Here is a 20,565-nt window from a genome sequence, read left to right as displayed (position 1 = left end):
TTCCTTGTTTTTAAAAGATAGAAAAAATATTTGTACAACTCTGTAACTTTATTGTTTTCATGAAGATACCTTGCAAATGAGGCATTATTTATGGGTTATGATTAAACTTATACATCTCAAAGTCTTATGAATTAAGAGATGATCCTTTTATTTTTGAAGGGTATGACATTAGGTAGTTAATCAATAAGAATTTATTAAGTGCCTATTATGTGCCAGGTATTGTTCCAGAAGAATGAAGGCCCTGGCAGACTCTACCATGTTGGAAAAGCTCCAAGCATTGCCCCTAAGAAAAGACTGCACCTGCTTTTTAAAGACCAGACAAACTTAGCAAGGAGTTCATCAATAGTTGGCTGACCTCTCAGTGATGAATTTTCTTTGGCCATGAGAGCCATAAAATAAAGAACATATTAAATGGCCCTCTTTGTAACCTTCTTCTGCTTTTGTACTGATGGTGAGAGAGTGTCAAGAAAGGGGGCAGAAAGTGAACTATATGGCTTTTTAAGCTAACTAGTCAAATATCTTGAGTATTTTTAGTCAAAAAAAGAGCTTCTGCTCTTATGATTAGTGACTCCAATGACAAAGACTGGACATAGAGCTAGAGGAATTGTATCAGTCTTGCCATTCTAGTACTTGACAACAGACTGAAAAAGTGCAATTCAATGAAAAGATGGTTCACAGATTCTCATTGGAGAAGCAAATAAAGGAACTGACTAACTTGATTTTATATCGGGTTCAAAAACAACAAGAAATTTCACTTCATTGGACATTTGGCCATCATGTGTTTCAGTGTTTGTGCTAAATACTTACAAAACACAAAAAATCGTACCTTCTATATCAGCATCTGTAGTAGAGAATTAATAGGTGGAAAACCCTGGGGAGAGTTCAGTAAGTTGCTGAGAATTAGATCAACATATGCTTTGATACTGGATATCCAGAAACGTGGTCAGAGGCAAAGTTGGTAAAAATTTATGTTGGCAGTTAGGGTTCAGGAGTAAGAAATGAGAGAGATCAAGGAGTTGCAGATTACACAGAAGCTCCAGGGTCATACATCATAAATTTTTCCTTTGAAGGAAAAAAAATTGGAAGGTTCTGGACAAGGTGAGTACCAAATACCATAACAAAAATTAACTTAATTATATTTTGACAGGAGCAACTTTATACTTCTCTGCAAGTCATTCATAAATCTGCCATTAGCATAAGGGCACACAAATAGCTTGTTGTAGGGGAAAAATCAAAATTAATAGAAAGCTAGAAAAAATGTATTAAAATGAGAAAAATATATGGCATGCAGTTAAGACCTGACCTATTAAACTAACTGCTCAGTTGGAAAAATGGGAAAGGGGTGTAGAAGAGAACATCAAAACCAATTATATTTCATATAGACATTTAACTAATGTAAATGAGTTGCCATTGTGAGAAAACCAAAAGACAAAAATAATTTTTAAAATTTAATTTTAATAAAAAACCCTTGTCAGCAAGCACCTCCCCTACTTGACAAGCAAAAAGACACAATGGTCAAGGGCAATAGTTGCTTGGAAAATAAACACATTTGTAAACAACCTTTTGAAGAAGATCCCTAAAAAATTAAGGGCAGTTACACTTTTATAAAGAACAATAGAAGGCAAAACTAGTGTTTAAAAAAGAATAATTCTCAGTAAGACTTACTTAAGAAAATTATCTCAACCAAATCAAAATGAGGTTCATAGAGCATTAATACAAATACAAATTACAGATTCATTGGAAAATTAATTTTATGGGAAATAACTGAAAGAGCCAAATCTTGCACATAATTCTAGCTCATGAATGATCAAAAAGCATAATTGTTGAGGGAAAATAAATATTTAAGGTAATAAAGCCAATGTAACAAAACAGGAAATTTTAAAAATGAAAAATTGACTGCTAGGACAAATGTGTATGATTCTTGGGTCGTGTGAAATCTTTATTTTGGCACTTTTATATTTCCTTGCTTTATTATATTACAAATGTTGATACCAGAGTCCAACTGTGATACCTTCTCATGACTTAGAAGTGATTTAATTTTCTAATTTTCCAATGTAGTACAGGCTCTGATGGATCCCATTATATTGTAGAGGCTTCAAGTATTTCAAGTCTAGCAATGAACTGCATTTCCATCATCCAGGGATCCGCCCAGATAAGTTAATAGAAATAAAGCGCAAATTACCAAACAATAAGTATTTTTGTCCATAAGAACTTTTGAGGCCAGTCTGTTAAGATAAAGAGGTATGATAATCTATATTAATGGAAAAATACCTCCATTGATAAATCATGGATCCCTGATGAGTTGATCCCTGAATAATGATTCTCCTACAAGTTGGATGAAAGGCTATATTATCTTCTCTGCTTTTACCGAGGTTAGTTAATACTGTTCATATAACTGATATTCTACAAACGCCAATTGATTTTTCTGTGACCCTTTGTACATAGTAAACATTAAATCGTGAAATCCTTGAGGTCCAGGACAATTCTTGCCTTTTCTTTGTATCCCCAGTGCTTAGTGCCCGGCACATAGTAGGTGCTTATTGAATATTAATGGACAGACTGACAAGGCATTTAATATTTGAAAGAGTAAGCGTTAGTGGTCAGTCTTTTGTCTGATTGATTGTCTTCAGCCCCATTCCTACTCCCCTTGATTTCAGAATGGGAGGAGAGGTTAAAAAAAATAACTATTTTAAGGAAATTGATTTAGAACTGGAAGGCACTTTCCAGGTCTTCTACAATACTCCCTGATTTTACAAAAAGGAAATGAAAGCCTGAAGGTGCTATGTCACATTCCTGTGTTCCCATGGGACCCGAGGCCCCTGAATGCACTAACCTGCCTCTCTGTAAAGTGCTTGTCGTGGCCAATATATACAAATCACATGATATTCATTGAACTCATGTATTTCTTGGCTGTTGTTCCCACTGCTCATTCTGCTTCGTTGTCTACAACCCAGTTTCTTAAATTGTGGTTCGTGACCTCATGTGGGGTCTCATAACTGAATGTGAAAGTCACTGAATTATGATTTATTATCATTTATATACCAATATCCCTGGGGTCATGTAAAAATTTCTTAGGCAAAAAGAGGTCACAAAAGGAAAAAGTTTAAGAAGCCCTGGTCTAGAGCAATGCCTTTTATGAAAGATGAGTTGTAAATGGTTTTTGGCTTGAATCCAATCTTTATATTGATATCAGAGGAATCGAGCATTTCTAATAACCCCTGTCAAAATCTGATTGGTTTGTTTGGGCTGATAGTAAAATTCCAAGTTCTGTATTCTAGACTAGCATTGCTTTTGTCCTAGCTCATAGTTCCCACATCTCCAGGCAGATGTAAAAAATTACTATTGGAACAGGGACAGCAAAGCCAGTGATTCCTTTTTACCCATCCCTCAACCACTAACCATAAAATTTATTCTTAAACAAAGAATTCAGGACATTTGCTATTTATAGGATTTGGAGTGTCAGCAGAAGGTTACTGGTTTTGATTAAATTAAGCAAAAGTCTCTGAGCATATGATATCTGCTGCTGTTTTCGTTAGTTTTCTTGGCAAAGTATAAAAAAGCAGATTCCATGCACTTATCCAGAGCTGTAAAGGACTTTTCACATTGTTTCTGGAAAACTGACAAACTGAAATCAAGTTTGTTGAATTATAGAAAAAAATTTAAATACAAGGGACCTTGTAATATTTCTGACAGGGAAAATTGAGTTGAAAATGTATAAGAAGCACCAAATTTGAAAAAAAAAATTGTAAAGGGGACAGTGGACAGATAATTATCATACATTATTTTTTGAATGTGCAATCTAAGCAGCAGTTTTCACTGGAAGCTTAGCAAGAAAATAGTATCACAATGATGATACTGACTCTTACTTCTATTCTAAATTATTGCTTGGTAGGTTGATTCTTTCATCTCTCTGTATATATAGATCTGAGTTCTCATTGTGGCCCACTACCTAGAGCCAGTGGTCAAGAACTTGAATAAGGAACATACTTTTGGCAAGATGGCACTAAACTTGAGTAACTTGTAGGATCCTCGTAGAGACTTAAAAAATGAACACTGGGTGTAGAACGTGATGTCTAGGTAAGAGAAGAGTTTAGGTAAGAGCTGGCCCTTGCCCTAATCTTCACCTTCTCATTCCTTCAAGTCCAGCTCAATTACCACCTTCTACAAGAAGCCTTTGGCAATCCCCTTAATGCTAGTTCAAAAAGCTGCTTATAGAAGCTGGCCCATGGCAGCTACTAAATAAATGCTTGTTGACTTGACTTGGAATCTAGTAAGGGTGTTAAAGTATTGAGTTGGATGAGAGCTATTTTCTCCATTGTGTATATAGAGGCTGCCCTTTGGTTAGAATACATTTGATGAGTCCCATCGCTCTTCAGAGGGTCCCGTTACCAATTCTGCCATCATCAGAACCATCCAGTTCTTTCAGAATCTGTGTAGCAAATGAACAGACTCTTCTCAGAGACTGCTTAGTTAGCAAGTCATCACTGCTCTCCACTGGCTGTTGAGGAAGTACAGCCAATTACCCACTGGGAGGTAGATGGCTTAAATGCATTGTCTTTTATAGGACTCTAACCCTTCCATGGAGCTGTTTTATTAATGGAGAGGTCCTCCCACTCTGTTCTCAACTTTCTATACAGATTGTTCCTTGACCCCGAAAAATGAACATATTCTTAAGCTTGAATGATTTATACGTGCTAGGGAAGGGCACCATGGTTCCTGGCCTGTATGTGTCTCTAGAAGAGGTAAAGAGAATCGGATTTGTAGGAAATGGAAACTGCTGGAGACAGGTGACCAGATGAATGACATTATTATGGCATGAAGGGAAAGGGGAGATCAGAGGCAAGGGGACCTTGCCATTATACTAACAGTATTACTGTGATGGGAGTCTCTTGTATTAGGATGGACAGTGGATACAGAGAGGAAGGGAGAGGGAAGACTTGGTGTAGAGCTCGCATCACCAGGATTTTGTAACTGGATAGAAGTGAGAAGCCGGACAACCCCAATGTTTGGAATGTGGGTTTAATAAGCAAATAGTTTATTGTTATTGAATGCTTTAGGATCCTCTTTGGGGTTCTCTTGGCAGAGATATTGGAGCGGTTTGCCATTTCCTTCTCCAGCTCATTTTGTAGATGATGAAATAAAGGATTAAATGGCTTGCCCAGTGCCACCCAGCTAGTAAGTATCTGTGGCCAGTTTTGAACTTGGGAAGGCGAGTCCTCCTGACTCTGAGCCTGGTACTCTATCCATAGTACCATTTAGCTGCTCTAAGCAAATGAAAATATTCTATGAAAAATAATATAAGGAGAAGCAAGTGTAGGGGGAGAGAGCTTGGTTTGAGTCATGTTGAGTTTTAATTGCTAGTCTAGATGTCCTGTAGGGAGCTGGAGATAATGGGAGTCTTTGTAGAAGGATGATGACAGTGGACACAGAGAGAGGGAAGACTTGGTGTAAAGGTCAGATCATTAGGATTTTGTAACTAAATGGGAGAAGTGAGGAGGCCCATGGATGAAGCTTTGTAACTAGTATCCATTATTATATTAAACTGTATTTCTATTTCTTATATTAAAAATTAAAGTAACAATATGAAATGCAATAAGAATAGTAATAAACATTTCAGTATTTACTTGATGAATATCTTTTGGTAAATATAATTTTATAATTTACTATTATGAAATCATTTGGAACAGTGAGCACTCCTTTTAGTGTCACTTAGGTTTTTATTGAATTTTCCAGTGCCCTCACTCCTTCAACCTTCCATATCAAACATACTAAAGTCTTCCTTATCCTAAATACAGTGTTTTCCCTCAGTACAACCAAATCCCATCAGTTGTCTTTTTCTGCCTCCTTTTCTCTATGAACCTATTATGGCTATGCTTGTTGCCTCCATTTCTTTGCTACCCATTTTGCTCTTTGACCCTTTATAAGCGACTTCTCTCACCAGTCCATGGCAGATAAGATTCTCAGAGTTTATCATAAAAGTTATTGAGCAGTGTGATGTCCCAATGAGGAGAATAATTTGAATCTTGGGACCACTGACCTGGAGTTACAAGAAACCTCAGAGGCCATCTCTTCCAAGCCCCTCATTTTATAGATGAGAAAATGAAGACTGGGTAGTGTCCGAAGTCATATAGAAAGTGAGAGTCAGAGGTGGGATTCCGGAGGTGAGATTCTGATCGGGTCCCTCTGAGATCCTTCCTATAAGGCCAAAGACTCGAGGATAAGAGACGGCCACTCTGGGACCTTGAAGTCTCACAAATAAAGAATTTTGTAGAAATTCCCATGTGACGTATTTCCCATGTTTTGTCTCAGTTGTTTCTCCAAATAGCCTCTTTGTTCCAAGGATCCTGCCATTTTAAGAAGTTTCCAGCAAAAGTTGTCTCGAAGTATGTGTGTACGTGTCTGTGTGTGTGTCTCAGGGAAGTGATATATTTTGTACTCTTACAAGAGACGTGTTTTGGAGATGACTATATCATACTAAGTAGATGGCTTTGCAGATTACAATCAGTAGGCATCTTCCAATAACTTTCCTTCTAGGAATTACATATATACATATGTCTGTATGTAGCCATACATATTTTTAGGACAGTCTTTTTGCATGTTTACAGAAATTTTCCCCTTGACTTTGCTGGTGATAAATTTCAGAGTTTGTATTTTTTTTTTTTTTTTTTTTACTACTTTTATAATGAGCAACAGCTTACCATTCAAGAGATCATGAATAAGCAATGCAAGACAATCTTTGCAAAAGCAGCAAATGAGATTAAACACAAAATCTGGTGTATTCTTTTTATGGCTAATGTCAGTGCAACGTGCACTAAAAATATCCACGTGTGTTTGATGCTTGCTTAGATTAAAATTCACGCTATGGTCCTTTGCTGAAATTAGTCAAAATATGAATGTTGTTCTTTTGTTTTTATTGTAATGGGGCTTCTGTGCTATTCACAAGTGAATAGTCCTTCCTATTCCATCTTAGAGTAACTTCTATGCTTAGTTGTAAAAATGATTCATTTTGTTATCTGTGGCAGGTTTTCCTTTGAAATATATTACCCATGCACTTTAAAAGATTGCTCACATATGTCTCTCTGTCTCTTCTTCTATGATAGCCTATATCTGTTGGAAGAAAGTAGCCTTTTTGCATTACTCCTCAGTGTTTTATAGGGTTCTCTTCCCAAAGCACTAGATAGGTATTTTAAAGAAATTATTATGGAATTATATCAGAAAGTCAAGTTAAAAAGAGAAAGTTGCATAACTAGATCAAAGGGGCTCATGCTATGGTTGAAGGAGGTCATAATTTAACTGTTAAAATGGTGTATAGACTCTATAATAAGTTATTTTTAACTCTTCGACTCTTAAGTGTGTATAAGACTATTTATGCATATATAAAGGTCTCAGAACTTTTTGTAAACTTAGTGCCCCAAACCAGTCAAAAGAAATAGTCTGTTTATTTGCCTATGTAATCTCTTATCCCTTCCAACTCTCTTCCCCTTTTATATTCCAAGGCTCTTTCCAACATCCTTTCCTCAACTTTTTAAATGTTCCACATTAGCCTTTAGTATGCTGCACTTCATTCACATTAACAATATGTTGTTTGGTAAAGACTTGGTCAAGCCAGTCCAGTTTCCACTCACAACAGAAGAACAAGCATGGTAGGCCAGCTCAGAGCTGTGGACATTTATTCTTGACACACATTCTGATATGGTAAAAGTAATTCAGAAGACCTGCATCTGTGTCTTAGTCTCATACATAATACATGTTACTGGGAAAAAGTCATTATTCTACCATTTTATATCAAAGAAATGGAAATTCAGGTAGGATAAATAATACTCCAACTACCATCTCATCGAGTTTCTGTAAATAATTTTGTTTTATTCTTGAGTTTTATTGATACTTTTGATTTCATTTTCATGGCCATATCTTCCCCTTTTTTCCTATAACTTTCTATGCCTCACACCTAGAACTCTTAGTTTTTGCTAATAAGAGAACTATTCAGTTTTGCACACATATATTGTATCTAGGATATACTATAACATATTTAACATGTATAAGACTGCCTGCCATTTGGGGAGGAGGGGATGGAAGGAGGGAAAGGAAAAATCGGAACAGAAGTGAGTGCAAGGGATAATGTTGTAAAAAAAAATTACCCAGGCATGTGTTTTGTCAATAAAAAGTTACAATTTAAAAAAAAATTAATTTTTGCTAGAATGATTTCTAGTTTTTCCAGCAATTCGTATCAAATAGCTCTTTCCTGGATAATTTATGATTTTTTTCCTTGCCTTTTTTTTTAATTAAAAAAACTTCCCTTTCATTAGGAAATTAAGAAACATCAACAAACATGAATATGAATATTTTTCTATATGAAAAAGAAAAAATGATAGCAAGAACCAGGATACTAATTAAGGCCAGATTTTAAAATTCAGTTTTATATTCTATTCAGTTAGAATTTTCTTTCTCCCACGCTTTCTCCAATGAGAAAACAAGAAAAACAAAATCCATGCATTGTGACGTGAGACATGTCAAAAAAATGCTAAGTTCACATAAGTCCTCCTATTTAGAGGTTGGCAGCATATTTCAGCATGAGACTAGAATTATGTTGAGTTCTTAAATCTTTCAAAGTTATTTGTCTTTACATTATTGCTATCATTACTAAGCAAATTGCCCTTCTGGTTCTGCTTGCTTCACTTTGTATCAGTCCATACAAGTCTTTTTAGGTTTTTTCCAAGCCATCTTCTTCATAATTTCTTATAGCACAAATAAGATTCCAGTATTTTCATACTAAATTTTGTTCTGTAATTGTTGGGCGCTCCATCAGTTTTTAAATCTTTGTTACCATAAAAAGAACTGCCATACATCTTTTCCTTCTTTTCTTTGATCTTTTTGGCATATAGATCTACTAGTAGTATTGCTGGGTTAAAGAAGATGCACAGTTCAAAAGTTTGCTGAGTCTTGGTCCATACATTCTAAAAAGTAACTTTGAACAATTCATACCTCCATCAACAATGCATTAATGTTCTATTTTTTTCTCTTTTTAAATAGTGTTTTATTTTTCCAAATATATGCCAAGATAGTTTTCAATATTCACCTTTGCAAAACCTTGTGATCCAAATTTTTCTCCATCCCTTCCCCCTCCCCAAGTTTATATAGGTTAAACATGTACAATTCTTGGAAATATTTTCATATTCATCATGTTACACAAACAAAATTTAGATCAAAAGGGACAAAAACATAAGGAAAAACCCAACATCGATAAAGTGAAATACTATTCTTTGAACTACATTTGGTCTCTCTCTGCATGCAGATGGCACTTTCCATCCCAAGTTTATTGGAATGGCCTTGAATTGCCTCACTGTTGAAAAAAGCCACATCCATCAGACTTAATCATCACATGTTCTTGTTGTTACTTTGTACAATGTTCTCTTGGTTTGACTCATTTCCCTTATCAGCAATTAATTCATGAAAGTCTTTCCAGGCTTTTCTAAAATCAGCCTACTCATCATTTCTTTTTTTGTATTAATTTTTTTATTATAGCTTTTTATTTACAAAACATATGCACGGGTAATTTTTCAACATTGACCCTTGCAAAACCTTCTCTCTCAAATTTTCCCCTCCTTCCCCCCACCTTCTCCCTAGATGGCAGGTAATCCAATACATGTTAAATCCAATACATGTATACATATTTATACAGTTGTCTTGCTACACAAGAAAAATCTGATCTTAAAAAAAAAGTAAAAAAACCTGAGAAGGAAAACAAAAATGCAAGCAAACAACAACAGAGACCGTGGAAATGCTATGTTATGGTCCATACTCATTTCCCATGGTTCTCTCTCTGGGTGCAAATGGCTTTCTTCATCACTGAACAATTGGAACTAGTTGGGATCATCTCATTTTTGAAGAGAGCCATGTCCATCAGAATTGATCATCATATAGTATTGTTGTTGAAATGTATAATGATCTCCTGGTCCTGCTCATTTCCCTTAGCATCAGCTCATGTAAGTCTCTCCAGGCCTCTCTGTATTCATCCTGCTAATCGTTTCTTACAGAACAATAATATTTCATTACATTCATATACTTATTCAGCCATTCTCCAATTGATGAGCATCCACTCAGTTCCCAGTTTCCTGCCACTACAAACAGGGCTGCTACAAACATTTTGGCACATGTGGGCCCCTTTCCCTTCTTTAAGATCTCTTTGGGATATAAGCCCACTAGTAACACTGCTAGGTCAAAGGGTATAGACAGTTTGATAACTTTTTGCTGCTCGTCATTTTTTGTAAAAAAAATAATAGTCCATAAATTCATATCCCATAACTTATTCAGCCATTCCCCAACTGATGGCTATCAATTTTCTAGTTCCTTGTCCCTACTAAAAGGGCTGCTACATTTTTGCACATGTGAGTCCTTTCCCTTGTTATTTGATTTCTTTGGGATACAGGCCCAGTAGAGACACTTAAATCAAAGGATATGCACATTTAGATAGCCCCTGGAATATAGTTCCAAATTGTTTTCCAGAATGATTGATCAATTCATAACTCCACCAATGATTATTAGTATTCTAGTTTTTCCACATCTTCTCCAACATTTATCATTATCTTTTCCTGTCATCTTAGTCAATCTAAGAGGTATGCAGTGTAATGTCCCTATTTTCCCAGAGTTATCATAGTTAATCTTCTGGGTTATCACCACACTCATATTTATTTTTATTACTGATTTATTACTAATTATTACTGATTTAGAGTATTTTATATGGCTGTTATTGATAAACTTGGATTTCTTCTTTTGAAAACTGCCTTTTTATATTCCTTGACCTTTATCTATTTAAAAATAACTTTTAAATTTGTATCAGTTCTTCATGTATCTTTGAAATGAGAACTTTAAACCAAAAAATTTGCTACAAAAAAAAATTCCCTCCAATTTAGGACTTTTCTTCTGATTTTCTTCTCATTCTTTTCATTTCTTTCTCATTTCATTTCTCATTCTCATTTTTGTTTGTACAAAAACTTTAATTTTATATAATCAAATGATTTTTTTTTGAATCTCTCCATTTTCTTTGATCATATAATCTTCCCATATCCATGGATCTGACAAGGAATTTCTTCCTTGCTTCTCTAATTTGTTTAGGTTGTCATTATTTATGTATAAATCATGCACTTAATTGGTTTCTGTCTGGGTGTACATTGAGATGTTCTATGCCAAGTGTTTGCCAGATTGCTTTTCAGTTTTTCCAGCAGTTTTGTTGAATAATGATTTCTTGCCCCAACACCTGGAAACTGAGCTTATCAAACACTAGGCCACTGTGCTGGTTTGCTTCTGTGCTTTAGAGTCCAATAATTGGCTTTTTCTTTTCTTACCCAATACCAAATTGTTTTGATGAGTTGGGCTTTGTGGTATAGTTTGAGATTGGATACTGCTAAGCTCTGTGTCTTCTCCCTTTTTTCCCCTTAAGTTCCTTGATATTCTTAACCTTTTTTTCTCCTGATGGATTTAGTTATTTTTTTCTAGCTATGTAAAGTAATTCTTTGGTGATTTGATTAGTTTGTTACTAAATAAGTAAATTAATTTAGGTAATAATTGCTAAAGATCATGCCTGGGTGAAAGGTCAGGTCAAGTCTGAGAGCCTCCACAGCTGTGGATTGTGACACTAGAAGGAATTACAGGACAGCCTTTACTGACACAGGTGTTGCTTGTGGATGGGAATGAAATAAATTGGAGGCAGAGGGAAGAGGAAAGAGGTCAGACAACACAGCAGCCCATCAGTAGGAAAGTCAGAGAACAGCAACTGCCTCTCAGTCTCCTTGTATTCATCATCATCATCTTCTCACAAGAAGAGATAACAATTCCAGGTACTGGTGTCTGGATTCTGGAAACCAGAAGAACATCAGATAACAAGTAATGTCATTTTTATTATTTTGTCTTGGTCTACCTATGAGCAATTAATATTTTCCCAATTATTTATATCGGTCTTTATTTATATAGAGTTTTGTGATTGTGTTCCTATAGTCGTGTTTGTGTTAACAAGTAGATTTCCAAGTATTTTACATTTTACATCCAAGCAGTATTTAATTAAAAAAAAAAAAAAAAAGGATCGGTAGGTAAGTGACCTGATGAAGTAGATGGAAAGCCAGCCTGAAAGTCAAGATAACCTGGGTCTAGGTCTGGACTGCACAAGCCTGTGTGAGTCACTTAACCTTTGAATATCCTGAGAAACTCTCTAAGACTAAGTTGCAGAAAAAGTACTGACCTCTATGGAAGAAGAAATTACCTGGCCATACTCATGAATAGACAGATCTGGTCTGGTCCCCCCCTCCCCTCCAAAAGAAAGAAAAAAAGAAAGAAAGAAAAGACTTGTTTTATTAGACTTGTAAATCATGCTGAAACTTACAAAAGAATTTAAGAGCTCTCTTTTTGGAGCAATTTTTGCTAACTATAACTTGGAACTTTCTCATTCTCTTTCCCATTAGAGAATAAAATTATTTCAAAAGACATTTATTTCATTTAAAAATTTGTGCTTCATACTTGTTTGCATATGAGTGATTTTGACCACTCATTTTGGTACATGATGGAGAAAAGAAAAATGAAATATCCCTTTTACATCCCTAAAGATAAGAGGATATTGCATTTTTTTTCTTTTATCATGGAGCTTGTAGTGCTACCTTGATGTTAGCAGCACAAATAAATTTCATATTTTTATTTTGATTTTGGTTTAGTCTTCTCTTTCATTGTAAATAGACTGCATGCATTTCTACAATATTATTTTCTCTATTTTCTAGTGGTATCTTTTTTTTTTTTCGAAACTACATGAATAATATCCATCAAATCATCATTGAATTATAATGTCAATTTTATGGATTATAGGTTATTTGTGTTATGCATATTTTACATAAATGTTTGGAAGACTGATTTGAACATATTAGAAAAATGAATTTCACTTGGCCTAGTATTTTTTAAAAATACTGAAAGCAATTAGTTTTCATTTAGAAGTTCAACATCTGCATGTTACCATTTTTTTCCAAATACCCTTTTAGAAATTGAGAGAAAAATAGCTGGAACTACTATGTCTTCAGAGAAATAATTTATTGTTAATTGCACAAAATGTAATGGCATTCTTATAACATTATTAAGAAAAATGAGGCTTTAAAAATAGCATATACCACACGCCTTACTTCCTTATCACCTTCTTTCTTCTCAGTCTCCTTGGAATCTTGCTTTCATCTCCCCCACTATAGGGAAACTGCTGTTTCAGAGGTCACCAATGACCTTTTTCAGTCTGCTTCTTCCTTAATTTCTCTCTTATTTGACACTGTTGACCACTTTTTCTTCTTCATAAACTCTCCTTCCTTAATTATTCCTTTTCTTTCTTTTCAATGACTTCTCACTATCTTTCCCACCTTTTGGTATTATTATATGCCAACATTTTGTTCTCAACTAGCTTCACTTCTCCCTGTTACACCTTCTTTGGCAATGTCATTCAGTCACAATTGTTACCTCTAAATATAGGATCCCCAAATTGGTATCTCCAGCTGTAACCTTTTCCAACTAGATGTCCCACTGACATTTCAAACTCAACATATCCCAAACCGAGATCACTATTTTTGTCCCCAAACTTGATCTTTCTGCTGCTTCCACTATCACTGTTCACTCACCTCGCCAAAGCACATTACTCACCCTTCATATACATCTGTCATAATTTCCTGTTTTTGTACCTTTGTTCATTTTCTTCTTTTTGCCTACAATGTCCTTCCCTAATCCCCTATACCTCTCCTCAGAAGTCCATCTTAATGCTTCCATCCTCAGGAACCTTTTTCTGCCTCCAAGAGGTTGATTCTGCTTTTCCTATTGAATATTTTGCTTCCTTCAAGGCTCAGCTTGTGTCGTACCTCCTGTACAAGTCCCATCCCAATTCCTTCAATTGATGGTACCCTCCCTCATGGGAATTACAATGTTTGTTTTATTTTTACTTCTCCCTTCAACAAGATATAAATTCCTTTAGCATAAGGATGATTTATTTTTGTGTATCACTAGTGCCTAGTTTGACACTTGATAACATAGTAGATGCAAACAACATGCTATTCATTAAATTAAGAAGTATTAAGCAGCTATACTTCTTAATTTAATGAATAGCATGTTTTCCATATACATTTGTCAGAATTTTTTACATTCTGTTTTATGTAGGTGTCTACTCTCAAGAATGAGTTTCTTTTTTTTATTATTATAGCTTTTTATTTACAAGTTATATGCATGGGTAATTTTACAGCACTGACAATTGCCAACCTTTTGTTCCAATTTTTCCCCTCCTTCCTCCCATCCCTTCCCCGAGATGGCAGGTTGACCAATATATGTTAAATATGTTAAAGTATAAATTAAATACAATATTAGTATACATGTCCAAACAGTTATTTTGCTGTATAAAAATAATTGGACTTTGAAATAATATACAATTAGCCTGTGAAGGAAATAAAAAATGCAGGTAGACAAAAATAGAGGGATTGGGAATTCTATGTAGTGGTTCATAGTCATCTCCCAGAGTTCTTTCACTGGGTGTAGTTGGTTCAGTTCATTATTATTCAGTTGGAACTGTTTTGGTTCATCTCATTGTTGAAGATGGCCAGGTCCATCAGAATTGATCATCATATAGTATTGTTGTTGAAATATATAATAATCTCCTGGCCCTCCTCATTTCACTCAGCATCAGTTCATGTAAGTCTCTTCAGGCCTTTCTGAAATCATTCTGCTGGTCATTTCTTACAGAACAATAATATTCCATAATTTTCATATACCACAATTTATTCAGCCATTCTCCAATTGATGGGCATCTCCTCAGTAAAAGAGTTTCATAAAGGAATGATAATCATAGTTTTGTAGATAAAGAACTGGAAGGGTTTAAGAAAAAATCTAACTTCTTCTAATTTGAAATATGAAGAAACTTGGATCAGAAGGTTAAGTGTGTAATCCAGTGTCACACTATTATTTAATGACACAGATATACTGGTCTTGGTTTCTCTCCAGAGTCTTTCTATTCTTCTTTCTCTCCTATCTTAGGCAAACTTGTCTTGTCTAAATGTCTTATTTCTCCTGGTGCTTAGTTCAGTCTTCTGGACATAGTAGGAGCTCAATAAATGTTTGTTGAATTGATTTGATTTAAATAAAAAAAGTGATTATTCTGATTTTTATTTATCTAAGTCTAGAATCCTATGATATTACCTGATTGTAGTTAGTACCATTATTTTAATGCACTTGTAGGTTTTTCCAAATTTCTTAAAAATATTTAATTATAATTTTAATAAAATGATAAAGTACTACTGTATCACAGAATTTGAAAGTTGGAAGGGACCTCATTGGCCATTTATCAGTCTACCATACCCTATCAACGGTCATCCTTTCTGTTTGAAAATCTCCTGCTCCACCATTCCAAATTGGGGGAGGGGGAGGGGAGGAAAGGTCATATTGGTCAATGATCTCACCTTGCTTAAGAGAAATCATTATCTGTCTATTTTGAAAAGGTGAGAATAATATTGACCCTCCAAATAAAATCCAGTTCTTTGTTTTTGTATTTTAATCAAAGCATTCACAGCTTTTATTACTGGATCAGTTAGATGGTTGAGTAGATAGTGTCGGGGCTTGGAGTTCAAATCTGGCTTCAGATGCTTGCTATATAATCCTGGCAAGTCACTTCACCCTGTTGACGGGAGAAGGAAATGACCTCCCTTTTGGGGGACATGATGAGTTAAATATGACTAGAACAACAACAAATAACTAGGAAAAAATCTATGAATACATATAAAAAAACATATTGGCTGAAGAGAAAAAAGAATACATCACAAATCTCAAGGATCTAAATTGTTTTAAAATATATATTATTATAAATTCTATTATTATTGCATATTCTGTGATATAAATATCACAAGGGAAGAAAAGTGCTAGACTAAGGGTCAAGAAGACCTGAGTTCCAATCTTCTTTCTGACTCTAGGAAAGTCATTTAAACTCTCAGCCCCATTTTTCCCATCTGTAAAATGGGAATAATGTAACACCTACCTTCCAGTATTATTGTATTAAATGACATGGCTTTGATGCCAAGAGTGGAATGAAATGGCCTTTTTTAGGTGCTATAAGTATGAACATAACCAACACTTTTTTGACAAAGAAGCATCAAATCTATAGCTGAGTTTTTAGTATTGGTTTTTAAAATGAAGAGATTCAGGACCAGGTCACTGGTAGCAGAAGAGTTATCCTGAGGGATCCTTGATTGAGAAATCAATATAGGTTAAACAAAAAAAAAGTACAAAGTGAACAAAATATCACAGGAGGCTGCAAAAAATTATCACTTGCTGAATACCTAGCAAGACATGGAAAAGCGTCTAGAATTCTATATCAGAAACTTTCATCCTTTCGTTAATTGATAGATGACAAATTCCCATACTTCCTCTACAGACCTCAAAATGTCTTGAAGAACTAAGTCAGCAGATTGTCCTAGAACTAGAGTATTGCCATGAATCAAAACAATTCATGTGGTTGAAGATCACCAGAGTTCAGTGTTCACTGGTAAGATTTGTGAACCATTAGCAAATACTCAGAATCTTTAATTTGCATGTAATAGAGAGCTTTCCAATGCAGTGAGCTTAGATAAGAAGCCTTGTAGAGACAGGACAAGATACCTGTCTTTCCATTAGTTACTGGAGTTATACTGTGGGTTCCTTTTGCCTATGGAAAATAGGAATGGTTTTCTGTTTTACTATTTTTCTTCTTCAGGGCTTTTCAGAGCCACTTTTTAGGAGAAGATATTGAAAAGTGTAAGTTCTAATAAGAAACAAGAGTAGCAAATGATATGTGATCCTTTTATTTTGCTATTTGTTATAGCTTTCAAAAGAATCTGTAGTGTTTCAGAAATTTTCCTCTCTCCTCATCTTTTCTTAAAGCTAAAAACATAGTCAAGTACAAAATAAATAAGATCAAATAAGTAATAAACCATAAAAACCTAAATACTGTTCAAAATATAGTATATATCCATTCTTTCATATGTGGGATTCATAGTTAAATGGCCATTTTTAATTCTCTCAGAATTTTCCAATATGTTATCTTATTGCCTTACATATGCCAAATTAGAATTTGATATAAAGGCAACAAATGAGAACTATTAGTATGGTAAACTTTTATTCCAGTTAAACAGCAGCATTTCTGTCTGTCTTGACCCTTTTCTGAAATACATATGTGTGTGTGTGTATAAACACCCATATATATGTACACATATGTATACATATGCATATATTTACATATACAATCATGCCTACATATACATGTGTATGTGGAGAGAGGGGAAGGAAGGAGAAGAGAGACAGAGAAGAGAGGGAGAGAGGGAGGGGGAAATCCATTTACTCCTTCAAAAAGCCAGAGGTTATTGTGTAGATAAACCATTTTACTCTATTTTTTTTCCCAGTGTTCCACATATCTATGTCCCATGTCAGGTTTTACTGTTGTCTTAAATTCACTACACACAGCTGTCTTTAGGATTCACATCTGGATGGCATTGCAGAAGCATATTGCTGAAAGCAAACAGACTAGCAGTTTGGTAACAATGGAGTGTGTGAAAACACTCTGTGTTTGAACCAAATTCCATTTGAATAGGGGGAAGAGGAGGGAGGGAATAGAGACGGAGGACAGAGGACATGACTAAAGCTGCAGTTCATTTAAGGTAGTGTTCTCCAGAGAACTAAATCAGGATTATTTTTATTAAGACCTAGTGTAGAAGATGTGGATTAGTTGAATGTTGTCTCCCTAACAGATACTCAGTTACTAGTGAATAAGATTCTAATGATACCTTAATGATCTCTATACAAAATACAGTAATAAAGTCTACATTGATTTGAATGGTCACCTTTATAGCTACAGGATGGGCAGGATATTAGGTAACCCATCTCTTCTTGTTCATCCCAGAGGTTCCATTGTGAAAAATGAAACTTGTTTATGAGAAAGAATCAAATTGCTATAAAAGGTTATTTCAATAGATAGTAGCAAAAAATCATAATAAAATAATTTAATAAAAATGGAATCTTGAGTATACTTAATGGAACATGATTAGATTTAATTTCCTTACTATTTCAATCATTAAAGCTGCATTATCTTTTGTGAGACCTCATTTGGGCTTCTTGCCACAGAGCTGTTCAGAACCACTTTCCAGTAGAGGATATTGAAAGTTATAAGTTCCATTAAGAAACAAAAATAGCTAATAATATCTATCCTTTCATTTTCACTATTTGTTATGACTGATTCACATCTAGTGTTTCAGACATTTTCCTTTTGCCCATCTTCTTTTCATAGAGCCGTAAATACTATCAAATATAAGCAATCACAAAAATGTGAGGCAAAAGATGAAAATGAAGTGAACCTTCATAGAACCTGAAGCAACAAGGAATTTTAAGAGGTCATTTGACCCTCTTCCCTTGAGACATAATCACACTTAAATCCTCTCAGATAGATAAAATTCTGTCTAGTCCCAAAGGAACTTCAGAACCCATTTTCCCCATAGAGTTTTATCTCAATACCGGGAGAAGGGGCTCTTGCCTTTTCTCCTAAGCAGCTCTACCTAGGTTAATTTGGGTCGAGCTTGCCGCTAAAGATGAGCCCTGCAAAGATCTCAGAGAATAACATAGGTATTATTTCTTTTGCTTGTCCTACTGAAAGTAGTCAAATAATGTCAAGAAAAAACTAACAATTTAGTCAAAGTCAAGAATAGAGACAAAGGTCCAAGGAAGGCAAAGTTAGGGAAGAGTGGTGAGGATTCAAAAGATCATCATCACAGAGCAGAATCCCTGGAGCCTATAGGCTCTGGTGGGCCTGCCGGTAAACCTCCTCATTGCTTTGCTTCTATACTGAATCCTGCCAAGAAATGACCGTCAAACATTGATCCAGACCATTTTGTTATCTTTTTAACTCCATTGAGGTTGAGGTTAGTAGCTGGACCATAGTAAACACTTAATTAGCATTTGACTACATTTAAGTCAGGGATTTTTAGATGGAAAATTTGAAGGCGAAAGAGAAGGGGATGACAGAGGTGGATAGAGAGTGTCATAGAAGTAATGAACATGAGCTTGGACAGACATCAGAAGATAGTGGAGGACAAAAAGGTCTGGCATGCTATGGTCTGTGGGGACATGAAAAATTAGACATGACTAAATGAATGAGCAAGAAGAAGTTGGATTAGAAAGTTATATTTTCACTTACCTTTAGTTTCCTCTGAATTTTATTTAATATACTTGAAAATACTTTTCCAGGAATAACATATACAGGCTCCACCAGACCATCAAAAGGGTCCATGACACAAGACTCTATAAGAATCTCTGTTTTAAACAATGACTTTAAAACTGATATTAAATAAGCATTTCAAGTTCTTTAGTGTGCTATATAGCACCTTCTTCAATCAGGTACTAACTTCTTCCATTTTCTCCTATTGTTTCTCATCACAGACATTGTATTTTAGTTTTCCTCTTATGATATTTCTGCAATCTCTCTCTCTTTTTTCCTATGAATTCCTTTTCTTGAACTGTCGTGTCTCAATATTTTCCTCCTGCTCAAATCCTACTTGCCCTATGAAGTCATCCCCTAGTTCCCAACATTCGCTAAATCTATGATACACTGAAATCAATAAAGCTTTCAACAAATGGCAAATGCCCATGTATAATTTTATACCAATATTGGGCGGAAGAACCTAAAGGGTTTTGTAAATATAAAATGTATATGATATAATTCCATAGGAGACAACACAAATACATTAGTCATAGCACCAAAGAATAACCCAGTAAGGATTAGAATGATTCCAGTAGGGATCAGTGCAAACTGAAGTTCACTTAATCTCCAGTCTTAGTTCTGGGGAATGTCAGGAATCTGCCAGACTGCCTTGATTTCAGGACACTATCAAGGACTTTCCACATGATTTCTCATTCATTTTTTTGCTCCTGTATCCTTTAGCCTGCCTCCTCATCTATGTTTAGTTCTATAGCTTCTTTTGAATTTTAAATTTCAGAAAAAAGCTTCACTCCACAAATCAAATAAGATGCCAAATCTTGTTGTTTTCTCCCTCTTTTACTTTTGCTCCACTTAGTTCAGAGTCTCACCGCTCTTGCTTGGATTGTTTCAATAACCTTCTATTTCTTCTCCTCACCTCAAGACTCAAGTCAATGAAATCCATGCATTAGAGCTTTTCCTAAAGTACTTGACTGATGAGGCTACCCTCTGATTTAAATCCAGTGCTTCTGTATTTTCTGTGGGATCAAATATAATTTCCTCTCCTTAACATCTAAAGCTCTTCCATCTCTCCTTCTGATCCTTTTACAAATTGTTCTTTTCCAAACACTTTATTGTCCAGCCCAGTGGAACTTCCTCACCCTATCCCCACACAGTGCCCCATCTCCATTCTTGGTCCTTTTGCACTGACTCTCACCCAAGCCTGCCTCACTTCCTTGTCCTTGTCTTCCTTCAAGATTCAGCTCCAGTGCCTCCTTCTGCAGGAGGCCTTTCCTCATTAACCAAGTCCCACCCCACCCTCTATTCTGTATTTATATTATATATGACAGATGCATGCA

The 20,565-nt window shown here is 35.2% G+C and overlaps 1 protein-coding gene across 3 annotated transcripts in view; it reads left to right on the top strand.

Moving 5' to 3' along the window:
• ULK4 (unc-51 like kinase 4) overlaps positions 1 to 20,565 on the top strand; it is a 627,233-nt gene that overhangs the window by 327,546 nt on the left and 279,122 nt on the right. The gene's annotated exons all lie outside the window — the stretch shown is intronic.

This window comes from Antechinus flavipes, chromosome 5, assembly GCF_016432865.1.
Source record: "Antechinus flavipes isolate AdamAnt ecotype Samford, QLD, Australia chromosome 5, AdamAnt_v2, whole genome shotgun sequence".
In the NCBI taxonomy this organism is placed as follows: domain Eukaryota; kingdom Metazoa; phylum Chordata; class Mammalia; order Dasyuromorphia; family Dasyuridae; genus Antechinus; species Antechinus flavipes.
The sequence above is the reverse complement of the archived record's forward strand: the minus strand, read 5'-3'. Positions and strand labels throughout refer to the sequence as shown.